This window comes from Desmodus rotundus, chromosome 8 (assembly GCF_022682495.2).
Source record: "Desmodus rotundus isolate HL8 chromosome 8, HLdesRot8A.1, whole genome shotgun sequence".
Classification (NCBI taxonomy): Eukaryota; Metazoa; Chordata; class Mammalia; order Chiroptera; family Phyllostomidae; genus Desmodus; species Desmodus rotundus.
The window spans coordinates 8268219-8292029 of NC_071394.1; the positions used below are offsets into that span (position 1 = coordinate 8268219).

The window sequence follows — 23811 nt, forward strand, 5'->3', positions numbered from 1 at the left end:
TCTTACATTCAGACATTCTGCTTCTATGTCAGAGACCTGCATGCAGTCTGTGAGAGTGCCACAGCTTTCCGAAGGGACCATCTAGACTCAAAGATAACTCCTTCTCAGCATGTCTCTGCCTTACTGAAGTTATCTTCCCCTGCCCTTTTTTGGGCAAATTTTTCATTGGCTCCTTCTTGTCATTAATAATGATACCATTCATTTTACTCAACCTTGGACAGGATGAGGTAGGTATATCAGTATTTTCTTTATTGACTGTATTAGGGTGACATTGGTTAATAAAATTACATAGGTTTCAGGTATACAATTCTATAATACATCATCTGTATATTGTATTGCATGTCAGCATTTTTACTGATTTATTGGGGGATCCTGGTTCACAGAATTATACAGGTTTCAGGTACATAATTCTACAACACATCATTGGTAAACTGTATTGTGTGGTCTCCACCCCAAGTCAAGTCTCCATCCATCACATTTATTTCCCCTGTACCCTCTTCCACCTCTTCACACTCCCCCTTCCTCCTCATACTCCCCCTTCCCCCAGCAGTCACCATGCTGTTGTCCACATCCATGAGTTTTCTCTCTTTTTTTTTTTTGCTCAATTCCCCCACCCTTCCCACCCAGCCCCCCACCACCAAAAGCTGTCAGCCTGCTCTCTGTCTATGAGTCTATCTCTATTTTGCTTGTTAGTTCAGTTTGTTCATTGGATTCTGCGTATAAGTGAAATCATATGGTACTTGTCTTTCTCTGACTGGCTTATTATACTTAATATAATCATTTTCAGTTCCATCCATGCTGTTGCAAAAGGTAAGATTTCCTTCTTTTTTATGGCTGAGTAGTATTCCATTGTGTAAATGTACCACACCTTTTTTATCCGCTTGTCTTTTGTGTTAGTATTTTTAAAGCCAGGAAGAGTGAGTTGCTCTGTATATTGCCCTGGGAGTCAAATTCTGTTCTCCAACCCACAATTTCTGCTCAGTGATCTCCATCCCGTTCTTGTCTGCTGGCTGTCTGTCTCCTGGAATGCCATGCATCAGGCTTCCTTCTTCCTCAGCCTTCAGACCAGCTTCTAGTTCTCAGAGACAATATGCATGGGACAGAAACATCCCAAACTCCGACACACAGAAACAGCCCAAGTCTTCATGCCTTGGTCGCTACCTTCAGAGGTTTGCAGATCACTTGCCTCCCTGTGGTCACTTCAATCTCTATTTTCTGTCCAGGGATTGCCTGTGAATCTCAGAATCTGCTTGTATTAGGAGAAATTGGAGAAAAGGGAGCCAGAGAAAGGAGAAATAATGCTGTTTATGAGAACAACTCTTGAGGAGTGGAATTTTTTATGAAAGGAAACGAGAGTGTGCCATGGGTTGGAACCAAGGTAGGTTCCTCTCAATCCAGATCCGTCTACCCCATAATGGTTATCAGTCATTTCAGATTTTGTCATTAGGCTATACTACTAGCCTTAGCAACCTGTATCACCTATAGACAGCTGCCATTTTGAACTGGAAGTCTGGGGGCAGCTTACTTTGAACTTGTCCAATTTCCAAGTAGCTGTTATCACAAACGGTGTATATGTATATATATCCAAAAACTAAAGCCCATGGTGGCTTACCCCACTCTGTTCTACATAGTCTGGTTGAAAAGTTGCTTATAAAACAATGGAAAAAAGTGTGACACACTTTCATTTTATTATGTTATTTTATTTTATTTTGTTTCCTGTAAATCTTCTTCACAGACTCTTTCAAACTGAAAGTTTGGTTTCCACTCAACATCTCAGCCTCTTCAGCTTGTCCCTGCAGGGGCTCCCCACTGCTCTGCTCAGTGCCCCAGCCAGGTCTGTGAAGTCCCATTTCTCACAGCTAGTCATCTAGTCCACAGAATGCAGGCTCTGTCTTTCTCACTTAGAGGCTCAGTTTGTCCTGTGCAAGAAGGTTAAACTGGAGCCCCATAGTCAGGGTTTGGGGAGGAATATTACCACACATGCCCTCAGACCTTCACCTGTAAATTCTAGATACCCCTGTTACTTTTCATCCCTTCTAAACTACACCATCTTTCCAACTCTGAGCTCTCCATCGGGTTTAGGGGTTGAGACGGGTGCTCAAGAAAATACAAAATTCGTACCACAACAAATTCAAAAAGGAACTAACATGGCTAGTGTCTGTTCATATTAACAACAGCATGATAGTTGCATCTGAAGACTCCTCACTGCCCAGGTTCAAATCCCAGCTCTGCTGCTTAATATCTATATGAATTTTGGTGAGTTATTTGATCTCTTTGCACTTTATTTCCTCATCTATAAAATGGGGTAATAAGAGTACCTACCTCATAGAGTTGTTGTGAGGCTTAAATGAGTTAATATATTCAAAGGTACTTGAAGAGATAAATGCTCCATACACATTAGCTACTAGTATCACCCATTGCACAGCAAGAGTTTTTAGGCATATTATTGCTGGGCTCTCCAACCTGTTATTTAGTCCTGCTACTCTCCAGGAATTCTTTCCCAGGTTGTATCACACAAGAGGAATAATAGGAGACAAAGTCAGAGCCTATTACTAAAAGGGTAAGGACACTTTTATCACTCCTCCAGAGAGCAGGATTACGTGGCCAGCTCAGTCACAAATGTGGCCTAGGCTCAGGTCTGAAGTGAAGCCGTTCATGTCCTAGAATGGCTGGCACAGGTGGCAATCCCTGAGCTTACCTACCAAGCTCTATCCCTCTACCAAGACAAAGATGACCAACCTTCCTCTGCCACCCAGGGACTGGCTGAGAATAGGAATGGACATGACCAGCCTGGTAGAGGCCTATCCACCTTATGCGTGGTGGTAAAATGTGCAAAAGGTGTTCACCCTGAATGGGCCACACTCTGATGAGTAACACCTTCACTGAGGGCAGACTATAAGCATTTCTTCGTATCTGGTCTTCTTCAATGGAGAGGGGCAAACCTGCTTTCCACCCCACAACATTTTCCCAGTAAAATCTCTCCCAGCTCTGTCCATGAGGCATGCTTAACCACCCCCTCCAGTAAAGGAAACTGAGGTTCTGAGCATCAGTGTGGGACCAAGATGAGGAGCAGTCTGTTCCCAGCCCATGTCCTTGTTGCTTCCGCCATACCCCACAAAAGCAATGTGCACATTTGTGGGAGCAAAGTGAGAATGCATTAGCTCCCTGCAGTCATTCGCTAAGCCAGGTGCAGAAAACAAGTTCATCGACAGCATGGGAATCTTTTGAGCTTCAAATAGGAGCCTCTGTGGTGTGTCTGTTACTGCGGGGCCTTCAGATTCTCTTTGTCTAAGTGCATTTTGCTTGTGCTTTCTATTCAAGTGTTAAACAAAATCTGCTCCCATGCCTGACGGCAAGACTCCACCAAGGTTTTCTCAGGTTTCACTGGGCCTTGGGTTTCCCATCTGTAAAATGGAAATAGTAGTATTGATTTTTCAGAGTGTTGAGATGATTAAAATTAATGTACTGAGTCTCTTATATATTGGATGTTTACTTGAGAGATGATATTCTTATATATTAAGCAAAGGCATCTCCTAGTATTTCCTGATATTTCTAGTCTCTCCCTGGCCTTCTCCCATTCTGGTGCTTAGACATAGTAGCATCAGGCGATTCAGGGAAGAGAAATATCAACAGAAAAAAAAGGGTTTTTAATCCCCCCAAGCTGAAATATTGTTTCCAGACATAGATACTACATAATAGATCAGAACTAAGCTGTTTCCTTGTCCTGAAATTAAGTAAAGACTTCATGGGCAGGAGAATGGAGAAGAGAGGACTCCTTGAAAAGGGGTGTCATGCCTTGTCACCTAAGTGTCAGGTGAGGATGGCAGGTTGGAACTGACAGAACTCCCAGTATCAGGGATCATGGAAGAGGGGACCTTTGTTCTCTTTTCCAGATTGGACCTGAAAAAGTGGCAAGTTCCCACCCACTCAGCATGGTGTGGGAGCAGAAGAAATATTTACCAAGCAGCCAGAGGCAGCCAAGAACCAATGGAAAGTCCTGAAAAAGATGTGTGCCTGGCATATTTGAGGCTCAGCAAGGAAGTCGGTGAGGCTGCAGCCAGGAGAGTCAAGGGACAGGAAAGAGGCACCAAGGGCCGTAACACAGGGGAACCAGGAAGCATTGACTGACTTCAGCCTTGAGTGAGTGAGACAAGAGTCTTTGGAGGATTTGAGCAAGGGAGTGACACAATCTGACGTTAATGACAAATGACGTTAAAGGAGTGTTATGGCAGTTGCAATGAACGTAGAGTACTGGAGAGGCACCGAAAGGTGAAAGGCCACTGGGGACCAACCTTTTACATTGACTCAAACTAAGATGATGGAATGAAGAGGACACATCTGAAGGGCTGGGGGTGGACCCCTCCAGGATACCTTGTGGGATCTTAGAAGAAAACCCATGTGGGTTCAACCAGCAACTAGAGCTGAGCTCTCACCTCATGCCCTGTATCCTCAGAGTCCAGAGGAATGTTCCAAAAGAGCCATCTAGCCTGCTCAGTTTAGCTAAAAGTAACAAGACAAGACCACCCCATCAAAGATGAAGCAAAAAAGGAACACTAATGTATTTTCCACACTAGGTCAGAGCAAAGAAGTCTGGGCAGAGCTCTCCATGCTAAGCATGAGAAAAAAGGGGGGAATGGCATTTCAACTATGCAAACATTCTAGAACACAAAAGGGAAAGGAAATACAATCTGCAAAAGCACAATAAAAAACTCTGTATGGAGTCATTTATACAAGACTCAAAAACAAGATGATGAAGCAATAGGCTGGGATGAAAAGGAAGATTACCGGGTTAAGGAAACAATTGAGGGGCAAAGCAACATCCTTACGGATCAAATAAATAAATGTAAACCAGGGAAGAACAGACTAGGTATGGCTAAAAATTCAAACAATGATAATAGGAAAAGGCTTTAGAACGTCACAGTATATGCAAAGGAAAAAGATAAACTAAATAAATCAATTAGAGATGATGACAAAGAAGGACTTCAAAGTTGGCTTACATAAAGATTGTTTCCATTTCTTAAGGGGAACACCCAACAACTGGAAGGGTGTTTCAGAGATGTGATTCATCAAGGTTAGGGAGGTTTTTTTGATATTAAAAAAAAAAACAGTAAACTAGCAAATCATAAAAATTTAATATACTAGAAAATATATAATTTACATGGAGACACCAAACATACCCTGATCAACTTTAACTATAGAGAAGACTTCATCCAGACAGAAAAAAGGGAGTGAGCAGGAATCGCTCTGGCCCCAGATTGCTCCACACTGATATTTTTCCAAAAGAAATTAGAGTAATACCCACAAAGCCCAAATAAAAGAAAATGGAACTCAAGAATGTTGAAACTGAAGACCTTCTCACACATGAGAGAATCCAGGTACTATATGAGCCCTTTTGGAGAAAATACTGCAAAACTAATCCAATCACAAGATGAATTTCTCACACACACACACACCTGTCTAGAGTGAAGAAGTTAAGGTTAAAAGAACTAGAGATGAGAATTCAATCCACTTAAATAAGTGTAAATAACAGTGCAACAGCAAACATTTTCATTGCTGAAGAGAACGTGTCGTCAATCATTTTAAGTGTAAAATTCTAAAAGTAACACTCACAAGGCAAAAGAAAGGAGATTGGAGAAAGTATCAGAGTATGAATTGCTTCACCTTTACAGTAGACGGTTAATTAGTACAACCTGAAAACTTGAAAGATGTAGATTAAAAGGAAAAAAAATAACTCCAAATTATGTGCTTTCATTAAATTTTCACTTAATCTCACTTAAATATTGGACAAAATACTATCACCGGCAATGAAGAAAAAAACATGATCTAAATTTCAGCAATTCTTTTAGTTTTACTTCAGTTGGTTTTTCTTTGGTTACATTCAAGTGGAATTAGGTAATTATTTTCCTTCATTAAGTATGTCTAATACAATACTAATGAGTGAGTTAGCTATTTAATCTACCTAAATAGCCTTACCTCTCCCCAACCTGTCTATACACAGGGACATTTGGAATGATGCCTACCAAGGATTAGTGCTGGTTATTCCTCCCTGGCAGAATTTTGGAGTGATCTGTTGCTTTCTTCTTTGTACTTCAAAAACATTTAAAAAATTATTTTATTGTGCACATTTATCAGTTAATAAGAAAAAGTTATTACGTTTAAAAATGTGTATGCATACTTAAGATTTATGTAGAGATAAATCACTACTTCACAGGGTCCTGATATCAGAATTATTGCTCAAGAGTAACTGACGTATTGAGGGTTTGCTATGGGCCAAGTGCTCTGCCAAAGGCCTTCTAGAAATAGTGTCATTTTCTTTAAACCTCACAACTTCATGGTCATGTTCCCATTTTAAAGATGAGGCACTTAAATAGTCAAAGGGACGTAAAGTGCAGCATAGGGGATATAGTCAATAATATCATAATAACTATGTGCGGGCCAGCTGGCTACTAGACTTATCAAGATGATCACTTTGTAAGTTAAATCCATTTCTAATCACAAGGTTGTATTAAACAAATATAGTATTGGATGACAACTGTAATTGAAATTTAAAAAAAATCTGAAGTCTTTATATAAGGTTTTATGGTCATGAAAAAAGATGAGGAAATTAAAACTAATTTATGTTAAGTGATGACATCACACACTTCCAAGTGGCTGAGAGGGAGCTCAAATCCATGTTTTTAATTCCAAGCCTACTTATTCATTTATCAGTTGTGTACTGAGGCCACACTCTGTCCCACACATTACGAGTACTCCACTGTGGCACAATCCCTAGACTCCCTCCTTATGACTAATTTTAAAAATTTCCTCTTTCGAAGGTTAAAGAAAAGTGTACGCCAATATTTCATACTGATTCAGATTCTAAATTATCCCGAAGTGGTACATTTATGCAGCTTTCTATTTATCTTCTCTTTGAAGATGAAATAGCCACTAGTTTTACATATATGCTTCAGATTTATTTTATTAGAAAAGTAAAGTGTACTGAAATTGGAATCATGGATTTTGTTTATAATTCTTGCAGCTGCATGTTTAAGCTTTGTGTACTTTCTGTATGTAGCTGTGTTTCACAATTTTTTTAAAGCTGTTTTAAAGACTGTTAAATGCAAGCATGATTTACCAGTTTGTTTTACTCAATACATTAAAATTTGAGCTGTGATAAATAGAAAAACAGATTAACCACATTCATATAAATGTGTATAGGATTATTTATTATTTACCTATTGCTATGTGTCAAACTACCCCCCCCCCAAATTAGCACCTTAAGACAACAAATATTTATTATCTCACAGACCTGGGTGCCTGTGGCTCACTCTCTCTCACAAAACCAGATTAAGTGTGTTGACAGGAGGGGGGGATGCAGGGAGAGTTGCAGCCATTGCTATGCTCAACTGGGAGGAGCAGTTTCCAAACTCACCCACATCTCAGGTCTTTGCTGGCTGTTGATCAGAGTCCTCAGCTACATCACCACATGGATCTCTCAACACGTCTGTTCACAAAGTGGCAGTTAGCTTCTGCCAGATGGAGAGAGAAAGAGAGAGCCAAAATCAAAGCCACAGTCTTTTTATAACCTAATCTCAGAAGTTATATTCATTTCTGCTTCATTTTATCCATTAGAAGTGAGTCACTAACTCGAGCCCTCACTTAGAGAGAGGCTATCACACAGGGTAGAACTAGCTGGTGGTGGGGTTGTTGGGAGTGATGCTGCAGGCTGCTTACTGTAGATGGGAGAGCGATGTACCAAAATGTCAGCAACGGTTGCCTCTAGCAGCAAGTTGGAATTATGGGTGTTTTTATGTTATTTTCATTGCTTCACTGCTTTTCTGAATTGTCCATGACGCAGAAGTAGAAAAGGTTGAAAACACAGGCTCTGTGTTTAAATTCTGCTCTGTCACTCACCACCTGGATAAGACATAGCTTAACTGAGCCTCAATTTCCCCAGTGCCTAATTCTTATGATTATTATGAAAATCAGTGTGACCTATATGTAAAGCACTTACACAGTAGCACATTTTAAGAGCTTATCAAATATGGACATTTATTATTGATAAACATATATTCTTAAAACATAAAAAAAGAAGGTGGTAGAAATTAAAATGATATAAAAAGTATTATCTCATTTATGCTTACCTTACATTTGTAGGACAGGGATATGAACACATAAAACACAGGAAAAGTAAGAGCAAGTAACATCAGCAAATACTACATTTTGCAGAGCAGACCATAAATGAAGACATTAGAATAAAGAGAAAATAGAAGATGGGCAATTGTGTACAGGAATGCATTTCAGAGGAGGTGGGGCAGGCTGTGGACAGGCTGAAGGCCAGGTTAGAGGGTCTGAAACCCTGGGCAGTCCCTCATTTACTGAGTGTCTCCTCCATGCCAGCTTCTGAAGATACAGTGTTGAATGAGGCAGAATGTCTGCTTTCAGGAAACTCTAAATCCAGCAAGCATGGACAGCAATAAAGGGATCCTCTCAAACTATTGGGTGACTTCAGAGATAAAAGTAAGCATTTACTCAACAGATGTTTATTGAGCACCTATTATGTTTATATATGATAGGGGATACCAAAATCACTGTCCTCAGAGAGGTCTTTGCAGGAGATGGACAACTGAACAGGCAGTCTCAAGATACTGTAATAAATGCTAAGAGGAGCAGACTGTCTTTTAAAAGAGGTTGCATGTGCTGGGAGAGCAAAGGGGAGCAGAGGTGTGGTTTAGGGAGTCAAGGAAGTTTTTTGTGGGGATGGTCCTGGCAAAGCTGAAACTATGTTAGCCAAGTCAAGGGTTAGGAGAGGAGCGTTCTGGTTGAAGGAACACCTTAAGGACAGGGTGCTATGACAGCCCAGAGAAAAATGACATGACGGGCAGACAACAGGCTGGAGGGTTTAGGCAGCTTAATCAAGGCCAGGTTATGGAGCATTCAAAATCACAGACAGTAAAAAATGGGGTGCATGTTTAAAGTTCACAGACAGCAATGACGTTGTGGAAGTGGATACTCTGTTTAAGGATGACCTTGTATTTCCTTCAGAGGAAATGTGAATAAGTGGTGAGCTCAGCTCCTGGGGAGCAGATGACCTCGCCACCAGAGTGCAGTTGGAATAGTCCGCCTTTGGTGATTTCCTTAAATGCCAGGAATGTCTGGGCCAGAAGTCCGTGGTAGCTCATTCTAAGCTCTGCAGAGCCCTGCTGTACTTGTAGAAACAATTAGTCTCACGTGTCACAGACAGAGTGTCACAGAGGACAGGAAAGAGTATGTTCCAAGCCAATTAAAAATACAAGGGCTCAACTGGAGTCCTCGTAGAAGGAGGAATCAGTGGGGGAGGTGCCAACAAAAGCAGAGTAGAGCCAGAAGCAGAATGGGAGAAATTATTAGTTCCCAGCAAAATGGAACAACCATCTGATTTTACTATTCCAGAGCAAGGTGACTTTGGACAAATCCCTTAATCTTTTTGACCCAAATTTCACATCTGTGAGATAGGAATAATAACCACTATTTCACAGGACTGCTATAAGGATAAAATGAGATTATCTCCGTGCAAGAACAAAGCACTGTCCAACTGTAAGCTAATTTTACTATTATTATTAGACAGGGAGTAGAAGGTGATTGTGAAATGTTTGAATTCTGGAGTCCAAGCTTGGATTCAAGTCCCAGTCTTTCAATTACTAGCTGTATGATCTTAAGAAAGTTACTTAACTTCTCTGGGTCTCCAACTCTTTATCTATAAAAGGGGGAAAATAATACTAGCTATTTCATAGGGGTTTTATGAGGCATAGATGAGGAATGCACGTAAATGCTGAAACAATGCAGGCATGTACTAAACTCTCCATAAATAGCAGCTGTCATTAGCATCAGTCATTGTAATAGCAGCAACAGTCGGAGCAGTAGTGTTTCTGGACTCTTTGACCCTGATTTTTATAAGATGCACGTGGGGATGAAAAAAATAACATATTCGTATAAATAAGATTGAATTAGAACCTCAAAGTAAGTGCATGTATTTTGTGATTTTTTGAATCTAGTAGCCAGGTTGCTAGATTAAATATGAGGAAACAGGCTTGGAGAAGTTACGTGAATTTCTTATGAACACACACCCAGAAATGGCTAAGCAAGGAGCTGGCCTCGAGTTTCCTGCTGCTACATGCAGTGCTTTTTCTGATAAGCTGAGCTGTCTCTGTGTGCTGGGTCTGGCACACTTTAAAGAGAATAACTGGGAGATCATTTCACCAGACATTTCCTTTAGGTTGAGCTAAAATCAAACTGGATGATAGCGAGAGTCGCTGTTGTTTTAAAAAGCTTTGTCTTGTCTGGTTGTCTTTCAGCTTTCTCCTCCAAGAAGAAATTTTCAATTAACCATTAGCTTATGTTGCAAACATTTGGTCTTAAATGTACTCATTCATTCTCGTAGGTGATTAAGGCTGATGGGTGTATAAATATACAAGTACATAAATGACAAGCCAAACCGTGTACATATGGTAATTTAATTTTGAGATGAGTACCATGTTTATGCATTTCTATCAGCCCACCTCCTTTCGATGAACGTGCAATTTCTTACCCACCATTTTATCACTGCCAATATATAAGAAAATATCCTAAGTGCAGTACTAGAGAAAACCATCGATGCCATCCAGATAATTTGCCGCTGGGAAAAATAAACAACGAGATTCTCTCTGGACTCTAAGTCTGGTGAACTGATGCTCCCAGTGTCGTTAATGCTGCATTGTATGGTGGGTGTCCAGTGATCTGGAGCGTGCCATTAGGTGAAGTAACATTGATCCTAATGGGAGTATAAGATATAAGATAAAGTTCTATCATTCGACTGAAAACTGCCAAGAATACTCGTATTTCAGTAACAACCACAGACGATGGAATTTTCAAGGTAGTGAAACAGAGAGAGGGGACACCAAATTCGGCTAAGTGAGATGAACCAGGGTAAAAGAGGAGAAAGTGCATTCCATTAAGCTGGAACGGGCTGAAAAATCGAATGTCTCTGTGCAGGGACCTACAGGAAGTTCAGTGTCGATGCAAACAAAATGGCAGAGGGGAGACAGGGGTGGACAAAGGCCAGGTTGTGGAAAGTCTTGCATGCTACAAAGAGATAGGTGGACTTTTTCCTGAAGCCATGCGGGAGGTTTTAGGCAGCCTGTCTAGGTATGCATTTTAAGTAAATCATACCGGTGAAAATGTGGAGAGGCACCAGTGAAAGTATGGTGTCTTATATCAACAACAGGCCAGAACTCTCAGAGTTCTCAGCTCTGCATTTGCTGTTGAGCTTCATTCACTGAAGCTTCCAGACCACCACTGGAAATCATCCCTGACCATGATTGAGCACAGTTGAAATGTTAATAGGCTTCTTGGGGCTGAGCGCTAAGAGATGGGAGCCTATCAGGTCTGATGTGAAATTCAAATTGAGACTCTGGTGGCTGTCCTAGGTCTCCTTTGCACCCCTCAGGGTATTGGCTAGAGCTGAGCTGTTGTACAACTGTGGGTTTTGCAAACTTGAGCTCCTGAGTTCCTTTCCTCAAGCTGCCCCTCACCAGACCTCACACTGCAACTTCACCCCTCTATGAAACTCTGGGGTCTGAGGGTTTGAAGTAAAACTGAAAGTGTCGAAAGAACCACAAGTCACCTCTGCTGTTATATTTTTTTGCGAACTTCTCCTGCAAAGGATAACCTCTTCTTTTACTGCACGTCTACTTCACAGATGTTGGGTTGACACAGATTCTGGGTGTCACACCGAAAGAATCCTGGGCTTAGAGTTCAGGCACTTGGTTTCAGTTTTGATTCTGCAGCTTCCTGACCATCTGATCTGGTACTGTCGATCAATTTAACATTTTGAGCCTCAACTTTCTCATCTGCAAGGTAAGTATGGACTAGATGCTGCCTGAGGGAGCTCTGAGCACTAATATTCTGCGACTATGAGCACATCCTGCCCCTCATTATTGTTCTGGATGCTGAAGAGGAATAAAATAAAACAAGCCACAATGCCACCAACATGAGAGCTAATACTGATAATCGGCAGGTACCCAAATGACGTTTTGGGCCAGTACTCAGACACATGGAAAACTCCTCAGCTCTGTTGTCTCGTGAGAAAAGAGGCTACAGAAAACGTATAGTATGATCTCATTTTCATAAAACAAACATGTACTGTACATAAAAAATACCCAAAGGACACTCTCATGGTTACCTCTGGTAATACATTTTCTTTTTTGTTTATTTTTATATTATTTTTTAAACAAAAGAGGTACATGATTTTTACTATAATAAGATTAATTTTCTTGAGCATCATGGATCCATTGACCATTTGTGTGGAGAATTAATGAAGACTTTGCAGATGATATGACATTTAATGTGGAATGTGATGGTCAAATAGGAGTAGTTTATTTCTCGGTAGCCCCTCCAGTCAATCATCATCCCACTCTTTTCTTTTGAATACATCATGCTTTCTCATGAGTAAGCACAAACTTCCTCCACGGAAGCATACACTGCTTGAAGGCAAATAACAATTCTCCTGGTTCTCCTCTCTCCTCTCCAAAAATTCCCCCCAAAATATACAGAGTAAATAAACTTGCACTTATGAGGGGGGTTTTGTTGAAATGAGAGGTGCTGATTAACACAACTCTATGGACACTTACAAAAACAGTCCTGCCTCTGATTTTGCAGTGGCTGGAGCACCAGTCTCCCAAATCTTAGGTCATGAGTTCACTTTCAGCATTGCTCAGCTTCACCATTTTATTTTGTGGCTTGAACCAAAATCCCAAACAAATATGGCAATCCGTTCGCATGGGAAGCTGAGTAGAGGCAGAGGAATAAACACAAAGCACAAGGGACCTTAGATATGGATGGATGGTCCTATCCTATGCACAAGCAAAGCATCATGGGGGTAGGGAAGAGAGATGGAAAGAATGAAGGAAGGAGAAAGGAAGGGAGAACTCCCACTTCCTTGACCTAAGCTAAAACAAGATAAAATCAACTTGGGAAAAGTGGGTGTACTGCACCTCTTTAAATACCACCTATCTACATGCCAACAAAGCCCAAATTTGTGTCTCCAAGCCAGACACATCTCCCTAATTCCAGACTAGTATGTTCAATTCTCTACCTGATATGTCCACCTGGATATGTAAACCAACCTTTCAAAGTCAACATGTCCTAAAGAGAATTCCTGATCTTTGTTCCTGAAGCTTAGGCCATCTGCAGCTTCCCCATCTCAATAGATGACAAGCTCATCTTTCTGGTTGCTTAGGCTAAAATCTAGGTAAAGGTGTCATTTGTGCTGTCTCTCTCTCAGATCCCACACTCAGTTTTCCAGGAAATACTCATGGTTCAACCTTCAGAAGATATCAGAATCCGATGACTCCTCACCAACCCCACCACTACCACTCTGGTTCAAGCCATCATTATCTTTTGCCTCAATTACTGTAATAACCTGACTGTCCCTGTCCTTCCTTAACTTCTGATAGTTCTATAAGCACTACAGCCAAAGTGATGTTCTTATGACATATATTATTTTATGACCTCCTTCCCACTCAAGATATTGCACTGGCTCCTTATTTCACTCAAATAAAAGTGAAAGTTTTTGTAGACAGCGGAGAATAGAGGACTTAATATCTATTGACTCCTACTAGGTTAAGATTTTTTAGTTAATAATCGTATTTAATTTCCCTTAATCTATCAGCTTTCTCCTTTTATTATGCCCTACTCCATTATACAAAGTGTCATACATAGTAGATGATCATAATATGTTGACAAACATCAGCATAATTATCATCACCGTGACATTACAAATTCTATCTTTTGAGTCTTTGCTTCAGCTTTCATGGGTCATATTCTTTTTATTTCTTTATTCCCACACTAACGAAAGAGACTTTTGTGCAGCAAGGCTGGAGAATTAAATTCAGTGGGCAGTAACTGTCTGTGTTTCTTTTTTTTAAAAATTGTTACCTATTTGTTCTCACTATCTGCTCTCTATAACCATTCCCAAGGAAATGCTTGGTTCATTGTGTTCCTACCTAATTCCCTTCCCACCCACAATTCAGTTATTCTACTTGCCAATTACATGTTTCCAAGTGGCTTCTCAATTCTTTTGTGTAAATGTCAATATGTTCTAACTCAGCATTACTCCCTAAATGGCTCACATTCGTCCTTGAATACAATTATTTTTCTTCCTTTTCAGAAAGCACTCAGTTTGGTCAGCTATTTAGTCAACACGTACTTGTTTAGCACTTGGTCTAGGCCAATCCCTACTCGGGAATTGGGAACAGAGAAAGAGATAGGGCACTTGGCCCTGTTGGGGTACACCAGTGGAAAAAAATAAGAAGCAAGGTAATTCTGATCTATCCCTAAAATGGAAATATCTGAACTGGAGAGTTCGATCAATCTCCATTTTACAGATATTAAAACTAAATCCCAGATTTTTTAAGGCAGTTTCCAATTCTTATGCCAATTATTTTTATCTCAACAAGTTTAACATTTTAAAAGGATTGTGCGTCCCTTTAAAAATACTATTTTTAAGCAATTTTAATGTTTTGTAGTTTTGTTCATTAAATATTCCAATAGGGCTTCTAATTAGCATGAGGTTGTGTCACTACACTAAATTTACTTCATTCCAGCAAAATTAGAAAAACTTGACATTTTGCTGAGCCTATACATTAATCAGAAGACTAAGCATATTTTTTTCCATTATAATCTCTACAATATTTTTTTTGTGGACTCCTGGGAATTCAGGAAGTACAGTTTAGGAAAACTTGCTAAGATGGGAGAATAACAATGCCAAAGTCAAAACCAGAGCCACACATCTGATTGTCTGCTTCTATCTCATCATGTATCATTCATTCAACAACCATTCCTTAAGCCCTGTCTGTGCTTTGGCCACTCTTATATGTATTGTAATACAAAGAGCTACAGAAGCTCCAGGGGAAGAAGGGAGCTGAGAAGTGTGGGCGTTTGAACAGCAAACCATTCCAAGCAGTTAGACCAAGTAGAGGACTAGTGAGCAGAGGGATGAAGCAGGTAGGAAGGGATATGGTTAAAACCATTTATATTGCATTTCAAGAGAAGTGAGAGGCCACTGATGATTTAGAATTAGGAAAATGGCATGATCACTTTATGTGTCCCCAAGGCAGAAATGTAGAATGTATATTAGCATGGGGGAAGAGGTCAGAAACATGTAGACCAAATCAAGACTATCGCAGTAATCTAAGCAAGAACATATGAGGGCCGAAACAGTGGAAAGGAAAGAGATATGATAAATATTTAGGATATTAGGTAGGATTAGAAGGGTGGGAAGGATGAGTTATAAATTGCTACATATGTCTTAACAGTCAATTTATCAGTCACTCCCAGTCTCCTTTCGGAGATCAATGTGTCTGTTCCACATGACCCTCTCCAAGTTGGCTTCGGCTTATTGGACAATTGGTAAACACCTGACCCCCAAATGAGCTAAATTTTCTTTCCTGGAAATATTACAGTAAGATATTGAGACTTAATTCACTGGAAAGTCCTGGCGATTAAAGTTGGTATTATGGAGACTCAAGGGCCAAAGGCATGTTGGACCATAAACACATAGTTGACTGTAGTACCTAGGGTGGAGAATGGAAACGACTCATAAAGAGGGAAACAAATGAGGAAATATATCATCCCAGAGATGTAGCAAGGGAGACATGGATGGGGAAGAAGAAAAGAGGGAGAGGGACAGAGACATGGGTAATTGAATCTCTGAATCATAAGAAAACAAGTTGGTAATCATTTTTCTACAAAAGCAGCAAGACTTGCCCATTCCTCCTGAAGAAGGGGTTGAGCAGAATGTTGTATTCCATCCACTTTAGCATTGTGCTAGGCAACGGAAGGAGAGAACCTGATAAAGAAGATGTTAGGAGGCACTGAGGCCCAGGAGACTAAATATGGCACAAAGAAGTTGTGACACATAGTGCTTTAGAAATGTGACAAATCAAAGTTTTTTTAAAGAAAGGAAGCCCTCCAGGAACAATTGGGTAACCACAGTCATTAACTTTACACATTTGTTTAGCAGCAGTAAATTGTAATGCCACATTTGGGGGTTGGAGGTTTGGTAAATAATAGTTGTGGTGAAGGGGTAATAACAAGCGCCATTGAAGAAAAAATTAGAAATGCATTTTTGCTAGTCATTGCTCAGGTGGACAAAGAGACACAGAAATCAGTAAGACATTTCCCAACCATGGAGAAGCTTGTACTCCAGAGATCTTGACAATCTAATGCTAAATTATAGTGGAAGTTTGACAAAACACCATAGGAATCAAGATAGGGATACTTACACAAGGCAAGGAGAGATGGAGAAGTATTTCCAAGGAGAAGGCATGTGATGATCACAGAATAAGCAGATGTTCATGGGACAACCTAAAGTAGAAGAGTGTGCATGATGGAATTGTCACACATTTCCTCTCAATAGCATTTCATACATGTAGGCAATATTTTAAAACAAAATTTTAAGCCTCTTGAAAGTAGGGTCTAAATATTTTTTTTATTAATGAGTTAATATTTTCTTACTTTGAGTCCTAACCAGTCTTAATATATCAGGTTGACGCCTTCAGAGTAGTGAAGCCCACAAGAGCTTTGGAATCTAACAGCTTTGCCCACAAGTTGCAATTCTGACATTTCCTAGTGGTGTAATCTTCAGAATGCTGCTAAAATATCTCTGTACCTCAGTGCTCTAAAACAGGGGCTACTGCCTACTTCACTGGATACTTTTGAGAATTATACCATGTAAAACACACAAAGTGACTAATGTTCTTCTGATTAATACAGAGAATACTCAAAACAAGTTACTTTAGACAAAGCTTATGCCTTATGTTCCATTATCCAATAAAATCACCTCAAAACTATAAATATGTTGACAAGCGTAATTCATTCATTCGCTCTCTCTTTTTAAAATATTACAGAAGTTGAAAAAGGAAAATTCCCCACCCCCATGTCCATCCAATTGAGCACCCACCCCTCACGTTTCTCCAAAGCTCCTTTCCAATTTCCATCTCTCTACCTACAATTTAAAACAGACAAATTCTAGCTACTTATATGTTCTTCTTTTCAGCTAACATTACATACAGATAATTTCTTTTGTTATGTTTTTTCTTTTAATTAATACTCAATTTTTTTAGTTCTGACATGTTATAATTTACTCAACTTGTGCCCTATTGTTAGCTATTTGAATGATTTATAATCTTACACTTTTAAAAATAATATTGTATTGCTTTCATTTATTCTACAAACATTTATTGAGCATCTACTAAGTGCAAGACACAATTCTCCCATGTGGTGTTAAGAAGTTTATTCCAGCAGAAGTTCTGTTTCCAACTAGTTTTCAGTCTAGTAAAAAATGGCTAGATCATTAGGTAGATAAATACATGCATAAGAGGAATTGCATGGGTGCTGTAAGAGATGCCCAGTTACACTTCTAGAAGAAGTGATTCTACTTGGCTGTATTCATGATTAGTGGAGCAAAACACAAGGAGATGAACTTGGAAGAGTTAGGGCAGATCATGTAAGTCTTCAACCCCATGTTAAAGATCCTGGACCACTTTCTATAACTGATGATTTACAATTCTTTGAGGCTCCATAGAATAATGATTAAAAGAGCCAAACCCTGACTGGTGTGGCTCAGTTGTTTGGACATTGTCCCGCAAACCAAAAGGTCACGGGTTCAATGTCTGGGCATGTGCCTGAGTTGGGGGCCAGGTCCCTGGCTGGGGGCAATGGGTGGATGTTTCTCTTCATCTCTTTCTCCCTCCCTTCCCCTCTCTTTAAAAATAAACAAAATCTTTTAAAAAAGTAAGAGTCCAGATCTAAGAACAAAAGGGTTGTTAAATAAATCATGATGTGTACAAATGATGAAATACTGTAAAGCCATTAAAATAAGTGGTAGAATAAAAACTAATAGCTTGAAAATGATTTATAATATGATCCACAAAGAAAAGTCAGATCATAAAGCAATATATCCAGTATGATATCAATTTTGTATTAGAAATAATATGCTGAAAAAAGATGGAAACATTTGCTCAGCAATTTCTTCGTAGTTATTTCAAAGTAGAGGAATTATTAGTGATTTCATAATTTTCTTTGTGCTTGCTTTCTCTTTTTCATTTTTAAATTGAGCACTTAATATATCCTTAATTGTTCAGCATTTGGAATGCTTCCAATTTCCATTAGTGGAAGGAATGGTTTGAAGCAGTCTTGTACATAAATATTTGTACGTGTCTCTGTTAATTCATGTAAAGTAGAATTTGGGGATCGAGAAGTATTTCCACAGGGTATATATTACTTTCTGATTTAAATTTTTAACTTAAAGGAAAAAAATGGCACTAGAACCAAACTACCTATGTTTCATCATGAAATGCACCATTTCCCAGAATATCACCTCTAGCAAGTTCCATTGGTTTTCTATGCCTCAGTCCACTCTTTTTAAGATTAGAATATTAATTGCTCCTTCCCCATGGGGCTGTTGTGAAGATTAGATGCATTAATTCCCATAAGGGTTTACCACAGTATCTGGAACATCTTGAGAGCTTAATAAATGTAAGAAATCATGAATTTTTATTGTTGATAATACAAGAAAAAGTTTTCTTACTTTGTTTTTCCTTGGTACATTTTTTGATCATTTCGTGCTTTTCAATGAGGACAGAATCTCATCCCCTCCAATGAATCCTTTCCTCTCACACTTTCTTCCTATCATCACTGCAGAAAAATGCTCTTTAAGGATAATTCTCAAGTCACAGGATACCAACCATGTCTTCTTCTTCTTGACATGAAAACTTATTTTTATATATTCCTTAAACTATCCAACCACTGCTCACAATATATTTTGGCATGGAAATTGGGATGTAAGTTCTACAGTGTCAAAACCAATTCTGAGAGAACACTGGGATCCCTAAAACATCTCAAGCTTTGCTTTTCAAGGGACTATTACAGCCCAGACAAGCATTTGTTCCCAACATTTCCTTCTGGGCCTCACTGAGACATCAGATGAAAAGTGGGAACAGGGGTCTTCTCTATAAAGCAGAAGGTACTCCTGCTAGAAGCAATTACTTAATGCCAGAGAAAGCATCCTTTAGTTTTTCTTTAGTTTTTGTAGAATATAATCTTAACACATAAAATATTCTCTTACCCAAAGCCGTATTTGCAAGATGAGGCTCCTGGAGAATTCAGAAGTATTCTGTGTGCTAGCAATAGAAATGAGTCCTTTTCACAACCTTTACTCTTCCCCACTACACATCTGATAGAAGAGTACATGTGACTCACAGGAAGGAAGTAAGGACTGGAAATCCAGATGCCTGGTTTTTAGACTTTCTCTGCTACTAAGTATCTGGGTGACCTGTTCTAACAGTTACAGCACTTCTCTGAACTGTAGTTTTCTACCTGTAGAAATGAGACATGGAATCAACTGACGTCCAAGGTTCCTTTGGATCCAAACATTCTAACATGTTTTTCCTTATTTTGTTGTCTCCTTCAAGACTTGGCTCAGAGTTTGGAATGCAATATGTCATCATTAAATATTACAGCAGAATTCCCCTTAGCACTTCGAGGGAGAGAGTGAAAACTGACGTGCTAATATTCTCTGGCTTAGCACACACCCAAATTTATCAGGTGCCTGTTATGTGTCAGGTACTGTTACATGGCAGGGACATATTATGAACAAAATACAAACCATCTCTGTCTTTTGAAATTTACAGTAGATCAGATAATTAAACAAATGATGATAATTCAGTTTGATAGGTGCTGTGATCCCAGGAAGAGCCAGCTTTGAGAGGCTGTAGTATTGAAGCTGGACCAACAGTAGAGAGACACTGAGGTGTTGGCCCCTTTAGACAACACTCCCTGGCCCTTCCCAACTAAGGCAAAGGAGATGTTCCTCCTCTGGGCTCCCCTGGTGCCCTGTGCTCACAGCTGTCCAGTCCTGTAATACATGGCACTGAACATGTATAAACATACGTGTCTATCCCCATTTGACTGCACAGACCTAAAGAAGAAGGACCATTTTCATTTTATTTTGTGCCTCCACCTACTACCACCCATTTAGCACATAGCACAGGTCTTAATGCCAAGTTGGGGCCCCTAAAATGTTTGTTGACTAGAAATTAAAATAATCCACTTAAAATTTTAGGAGAACAATGACAGATGGTAGGATTCAGGATCTAATCAGAGTTAATTCTTTGATTATCTTCAGTCTCATGTAGTGTTTTCTTTTTCTGCCAGCCTATCTGTAATTTCTTCCTTTAAAAAGCCACCAAAGAGCATTGAAGCTGGAAGAGATGACATTGGCAAAGGCCTTGGACCTCTTTGCAAAAAGATGACCACAAAAATGCACAGAATAACTTGACATCCCTCTGGCATTTGGAGGGAGCGCAGGAGAGCTGAGAGGTCTTGTTGGTATAGAACTACCTCAAATTTGCATCCTCTATTCTTCCCCGTCTACACCAAAGACAGGGTGATTCTGGGGTGCAAATCATTCAGTTCCAAAGGAACTGTGTGAACAAAGGCACAGAAGTGTTAGCAAGCATTGACTGTGCTGTAAAGTGTAGAGTGACATGAATGCAGAGTCCACGTGGTGTAAATAAGGGACTAGAAGGGGGAAGGGCAACCAGATAAGCAAAAGTTCATTGTGATTCATTGACTGTACATTTCACCCTGGGGTGGAAGAGGGGGAAATGATAAATCCGTATAGCATGCAAACACCTTTTTTACAATTAAAAAAATCTGCAAAGAGCAAATGAGCTAACAGTACATGGAAGCTTTCAAAAAACTAAGGCAACACACAAATATAAGTTATGCGTTCCCTCAGGCTAAAGGATAAATTCAGCTTCAAATTAAATATTGTTTCTAGGCACATCATATTTATTCATTTTATTCGTACAGTGATTTACACCTATTTTTATTTGAAACATCCATTATTTCCCAGAAAGTGAGGAGGAGAAGGGTATTACAAAAGCTTGCTGAGCTGAGGGAGAGAAGCAAGTCAAGATCATTCGATTCAAAAGTATACTGTGAAGTAAGAAGTTCAACCCTTTTTTTTTTGTTTTTTTTGGCTTAACTCTTCATGCTCACATGTCTTTGGGTAAATTTTCATACATTTCTGTCCTAAGATTAGTGCCTGAATCCAAGTAAATAGTGAGTGTTCACTGGAGAAGTTCCCCTTTTGCTTCTGTTTTGGGTGTTGGCTTTCTGTGGCTGCCATTTTGAGAGTTCTAAAAATAATATGTAAAGACAGCTGATCAACAAAGAGAAATGTGAGGTGAGGAAGGAATTCAGAGTCGGTAGCTTGCATTGTCGCAGTTTTCCCTCCTGACTGGGTAGAACACTTGAAGATCCGTGTGGCAGACATTCTCGTCCACAGTCTTGCATGAATTCTCCAGACTCCATTTTTCCATCTGATAAGTGGGGCTCCCTTATGGAACAAGTGACTTGATGCTCTATCTCAAGTCAGCAGCTATGGTTCCCAGACCAAACCCAGGTTGCCGCTTGTTTTTGTATGCTCAGAGAGTTAAGGATGGTTTGCATTTCTTAATCATTGGGGGGAAATCAAAACTATAACAGTGTTTTGTGAAATGTAAAAATGATATGAAATAAAATTTCATTGTCCATAAATAAAATTTTGTTGACATACAACTACAACCATTCGTTTACCTATTGTTCACATGGCTTTCCAATATGTCTTTGTCAGTTCAGTCGGCCACAACACAATACCTTAGACCTGGTGACTTAAGCAACAGAAATTTACTTCTCACAGTTCTGGCATCCAGGAAACCCAAGATCAAGGTGCTGGCAGATGCAGTGTCTAGTAAGATCCCTTTCTCTGGTTCATAGACGGCTGTCTCCTTGCTGTGTCCTCACATGGTGAAGAGCAGAGAGGAATCTAGTCTGTTTCTCTTCTTATAGGCTCCACCCTTATGACCTCATCTAAATCTAATTACCTCCTAAAGGCCCTATCTCCAAATACCATCATGGGGCAGGTGGGTAGGGTTTCAAGATATGGATTGGGGCAGGGACACAAACACGTAATGCACAACACAGTGCAATGGAGAAGTGCAGTAGCTGCAACAGGGAGCATATAGCTTACAAAGCCTAACATGTTTACTATCTGACCCTTTACAGACAAATAGCCCTATGAGTGAACTACCACACTTTCCCATTTAACAGGTGAGGAGACTCAGGCCCAGAAAGTGACTTGCTCTACTTAACTATCACACAGCTAGGGAGCGGGTACAGGATCCACACCACCCAGATAGCCGCTCTTACTCTGTATAATGCCGTCTCCCCAGTAGTCTGTGTTGATCTGCCAAGGTGTCATTCAAAACCCATTGATTGAGTTTGAAGTCCAATGGCCTCTGAGAAGTCTTTCTCCACTATTTCAACCTCTATTCTAGTAGTCTTCTGTCATTCTGGTTTCACCTCTCTGTGGTTTTAGTTACCCATGGTCTACAGTGATCCAAAGATATTAAATGGAAAATTCCAGAAGTAAACAATCACCAGTTCTAAATCGCACATCCCTCTGAGTAGTGTGATCATCTCTTTGTCCAGTGTACCCATGCTACATACAGTGCAAGTCACTCACAAGGAAGATGGAGATGAGGTAAGGTGAAGTTGGAGAGTTGGAAATCTGCCTTGTGACTCCACATTGCCCGGCAGAACGAAGCAGCCCATGGGACATGAACTGAAGCACTTTGTGAGTTATAAACACACCTCAAAGGTAACTGATTAGTCTAGGTCTAAAAACTCACCTTGTTGTGTTTTGTTATTCATCCTTTTTTTGTTTTTAGAAAGGTAATATAGTTTGTATAGAGAAATTATGAAATACCCCAGCAGGGATGAGAGTGGGAAAACATTGAAACCCAGGAGTAAATCATAACTCATTGAGAGAGTAAAACAAAGGAAGTTCATGTAGCTGATTCACATACAGATTTTTCTTTTAATTATCAAATGAGGAACTCTACCAACCTGGGTGGGGATTTCAACTTGAATGGTCTAGCTGAAACACAGAGGGAAGTGAAAGTCAAAGGAGAGAATGAGATGTTGATTTTGGGTGGAAACCCTATACTATTACAAATTATCTGGGTTGTTTTGCAAACTCCTTGAGATCTGTGTTTCAAAGAAAAAATGTCTCACAGTTTGGTGGGTGGCCAGGAAGACATGCTGCTCAAGTCTCCTGTGATGGGAAGCACAGCTGATGGATGCCCCATGTGCCGGTCCACTCCTGTGTTCATGTCAAGGCCACACCACCCTTGGGATGCTCCCCACCAATGACTAAGCATAGTCCAGGCTCATTTCTGCAGGACACAGAACTGCTCCTGTGGACGATTTTGGTTTAAGAACTCCCACTGACCTAGCCAAATACCAAATTTTAGAATGCACTCCAGTCTGAGACTTATTTCCTCCTTCCTCCCATCTCTCCTTTTACAGGTGTGAGACCTGCATGCAAGCTGAAGGCTCTCCCTGCCTCCCACCTTCTCCCTTTTTCTTCACAGGTGTATCCTGCCATAAATCTCTTGGGAATCTAATCCTGTCTTAGTGGGAGCTTCTCTAAAGACCCAAACTTCCACATTAGTCCATTGTGACTTCTAGGTGATCAAGTAAAAGATATTTTTAATATTTCCTCTTACATTTAGTTTAATTTTTATTCAGGGAGTTGGAAAGAACTGATCACAAAAGGGAAATTGTTCTTACTCCTTGGCCCAAGGCACTTCTATTGTCTGAAAAGATTCTCAATAATGACAACAATAAAGTCATTCCATCTTTTGCTCTGAAATAACCAGATAAGTGATATGAGTGGGTCTTTAAAAGCTCACTTTAGAGATCAGG

The 23811-nt window shown here is 39.9% G+C and overlaps 1 long non-coding RNA gene across 2 annotated transcripts in view; it reads right to left on the reverse strand.

Annotated features, from left to right (window-relative positions):
- The window catches only part of LOC123480905 (uncharacterized), an 82776-nt gene that overhangs the window by 30085 nt on the left and 28880 nt on the right, over positions 1–23811 (reverse strand). For both annotated transcript variants that reach the window (XR_008427572.2, XR_008427571.2), the window contains exons 4-5: positions 16281–16362; positions 7412–7508 (exon numbers count right to left, since the gene is read on the reverse strand). This is a non-coding gene — a long non-coding RNA (uncharacterized lncRNA). The remainder of the gene's footprint in view (positions 1–7411; positions 7509–16280; positions 16363–23811) is intronic.